Source organism: Cryptomeria japonica, chromosome 9 (genome assembly GCF_030272615.1).
Source record: "Cryptomeria japonica chromosome 9, Sugi_1.0, whole genome shotgun sequence".
In the NCBI taxonomy this organism is placed as follows: domain Eukaryota; kingdom Viridiplantae; phylum Streptophyta; class Pinopsida; order Cupressales; family Cupressaceae; genus Cryptomeria; species Cryptomeria japonica.
In genome coordinates, this window is record NC_081413.1 from 39118713 (window position 1) to 39122870 (window position 4158).

The following is a 4158-nucleotide window of genomic DNA, read 5'->3' on the forward strand; positions in this document are numbered from 1 at the left end:
TAATGCATACACATAGAGCTCGATGGTTAGATGAGCAATTCAAGTTGTGTAAGGACACATTTCCTCTTGGCACCATTGTCTCTATCGTTGATTTTGCTGAAAATTATACTCTACAACCTCAAAATGAAGTGCAATCCATGTATTATCACTCTACACAAGTTTCTATTTTTGTACACATAGCATTCATGCATGCAGATGATAGCATAGAGGAGGATAGAAAGGTTGTAAGAGAGTATCACTTCTACATAAGTGATGATCGTACTCATTCATCATAATTTGTACAAGGATGGTTTAAAGTTTTCTATGATAGTTTAAGGGAAAGGAACATATGATACAACCGACACTTAATATGGTCAGATAATTGCACTACACAATTCAAGAATGCAAGGATGTTTTATTGGCTGACAAGGATGCATGTGACAAGCGGTGTACAACATTTTTGGAATTTCACTGAGGTTGGACATGGTAAGGGAGAGCACGATGGTGCAGGAGCATGTGTGAAAAGAGCCCTAGCCAGGGAAGAATTGAAGTACGAAGGTGGTGCTAAGTTGGTAGATGCAGAAACAATTGTGTGATGATGTAAGTCTACGATGGGTCCAGGTAATCCAGGTACGTCATTGGTTCGTAGATATTTTTGGTTGATTACTGAATCTAACATTGAAAACTATCTAGATTGTTGTACAGTTGTAGGATCGAGTGACATGCACTCATTTATGTGTTCAAATTCAAGTTCACTAGTAATTTATACGAGACAGATGGTATGTTTTTGCTCTTCATGCATGTGTTGTTTGTGGGAAGAATGTAAATTAGAAGAGTGGGGTTGAAAAATGGTCTTGTAGATCGTTGGTTCCCATTGATTCATATCAAATTCCCAAAGCACTACAGTTGAGCCAGATGGAGACATCAGTGGATTTTGACCATGTATCTGACCTAGTGGATTCAGGTGATTTTTTGAGTTAATTTTTTTACAAGTATTCTTTTTGGTGCATTTTGTTGTACATCATACTTTATTTTTGGTATTAATTAACACTTTATAAAATGCAAGTCATGTGTATGTAGTTGTTGCAGAAGAGAACAATGAAGAAGGAACAGATTACTATTTGTATCGTTGTGTTGAGCCTAAAAGAAAATTGACAACCACAATCATTGACGAAGAGGGTATTGAGTATCCAATAGGTTCTGTTGTCATGACAGGAACATGGCTTTAGAAATACCCTATCAAGAATTCTGATGTTTGGTTGTTCGAGGACTTTGAAACACACAGACATATTCTTCATTTCTCTAACCTTGTTGTTGCAACAAATATTCATTTGATGAAGTATCGTGGCAGACCTCATAACAAGATTTTATGGAAAGTTTGTGAATCTGACCATGAGGCAATACTTGATACAATACGGGTTAGAGCTGATCCTGAAGGCTCACTTGATTGATTCTACGGTTTAGAGTAGAATGATTTTGAGAATTTTGTATAAATCATCGATGAATTGTTATATATTCATTTTTTGTATATATAAATGCCCATGAGATGATTTTTACATGTGTAGGGGCATAATTTTATATATTTAAGTGGCAATGAGCTGATTTGTACATATGTACATGCCAAATTTTGTATATTAAAATGGCGATGAGCTAAATCGCACATATTGTAATGCCAAATTTTGTATAAAAGCCCATGAGATGATTTGTATATTAACATGGCGATGAGATGAATCACATATATTGTAATGCCAAATTTTGTATAAAAGCCCATGAGATTATTTGTAAGACAATTTTTTGTATAATCAAATAACCAAGAGCTGATTTGAATAATATGTGACAATGTTTTGTGACTATGTTTTGAGTATATGTGATGTGTCCCTGGTCAATCATGAGCATTCTTGATTCTTGTATAATCATGGATAATTATTTAAGTCATTATCGGGTCATAGGGGTGATAGATTGAGACTAGATACAATTTGAGCAAAAATTGTCATTGTTGTCAAAAAAATTGTGAAAAAAGTTGTCAAGCAACTTCTACATTGCGTCGGTAGGGTATGACTCTAGATGTTCTAGTACTTTGGGATGCATGATAGGGGCATGAATAGCATAAACATTCCCACCTGGACGCGCTCGCGATGTCGGTTTGTGCACAGGAGGAACATAATCAATTCTAGCTAATCTTGCAACTTTTCCTTGCAAGCGACTGACGGTTTTTTGAGCAAGCAAAAAAATGCTACTAATTGAAAATGGCTTCAAGTCGTTGAAAACTAAGATAGGCCATTGTAGAGGAGCCTCATGTAACCCCACGGGATCAAACAGATCGACCGTATGTGTCGTGGATTGAAAGAAACAGTCCGTCAAATTTTGATAATTTTTTGGACTCAGGGCACTTGAGAGATCTCACCGGTAGGGTATGACTCTCGATGTTATGGTGATTTGGGATGAACAAAAGGGGCATGCCTAGTGTAAACATGCCCACCTAGATGCACTTGCGATGTCGGTTTGTGTACACGAGGAACATAATTAATTCTAGCCAATCTTGCAACTTTTCCTTGCAAGCAACTGACAGTTTTTTGAGCAGGCAAAAAAATGCTACTAATTGAATATGGCTCCGAGTCATCAAAAATTGAGATAGGCCATTGTAGATGAGCCTCACACAACATCACAAGATCAAACAGATTGACCGTATGTGTCATGGATTGGAAGAAACAGTCCGTCAAATTTTGATAATTTTTTGGACTCAGGGCACTTGAGAGATCTCACCGGTAGGGTATGACTCTCGACGTTCTGGTGCTTTGGGATGCATGACAGGGGCATTCCTAGCATAAACATGCCCACCTGGATGCATGCGCAATGTCAGTTTGTGCACACGAGAAATAGAACCAATTCTAGCCAATCTTGCAACCTTTCCTTGCAAGCAACTGACAGTTTTTTGAGGAGGCGAAAAAATGCTACTAGTTGAAAATGGCTTCGAGTCGTCAAAAAATAAGATAGGCCATTGTAGAAGAGCCTCATGTGACCCCATGAGATCAAACAGATTGACCGTATGTGTCGTGGATTGGAAGAAATAGTCCATCAAATTTTGACAATTTTCTGGACTCATGGCACTTGAGAGATCTCACCGGTAGGGTATGACTCTCGATGTTCTGGTACTTTGGGATGCATGAAAGGGGCATACCTAGCATAAACATTCCCACCCGGATGTACTCACAATGTCAGTTTGTGTACACGAGGAACATAATCAATTCTAGCTAATCTTGCAACTTTTCCTTGCAAGAAACTGACGGTTTTTTGAGCAGGTGAAAAAATGCTACTAATTGAAAATGGCTTCAAGTCGTTAAAAACCAAGATCGGCCATTGTAGAGGAGCCTCATGTGACCCCACGGGATCAAACAAATGGACTGTATGAGTTGTGGATTGGAAGAAACAGTCCGTCAAATTTTGACAATTTTTTGGACTCAGGACACTTGAGAGATCTCACTGGTAGGGTATGACTCTCGACGTTCTGGTGCTTTGGGATGCATGACAGGGGAATGCCTAGTGTAAACATGCCCACCTAGACACACTCATGATGTCAGTTTGTGCACACGAGGAACGTAATCAATTCTAGCCAATCTTGCAACTTTTCCTTGCAAGCAACTGATGGTTTTTTGAGCAGGCGAAAAAATGCTACTAATTGAAAATGGCTTTGATTCATCCAAAACCAAGATAGGCCATTGTAGACGAGCCTCATGCAACCCCATGGGATCAAACAAATTGACCATATGTGTCATGGATTGGAAGAAACAGTCCGTCAAATTTTGACAATTTTTTGGACTCAGGGCACTTGAGAGATCTCATCAGTAGGGTATGACTCTCGACGTTTTGGTACTTTGGATGCATGATAGGGGCATGCGTAGCATAAAAATGCCCACCGGGATGTGCTCGTGACATTGGTTTGTGCACACGAGGAGTAAAATTTGACCATTGCGAGCATGAGTGTGCTCTCGCACCAAACACATTGTTGTTTATATTCATATTGTTAATTACATATGCAAATATTCATTTAAATTTATAAAAGGGCAGCCACCAAATACAATGAATACATAATAATGAACTGAATACAAGGAGTTTTGTATGGTTAATTCAACATTTTAGAAATTTTATCAAATCATATTCCACGATTGCAATGCTTTATAT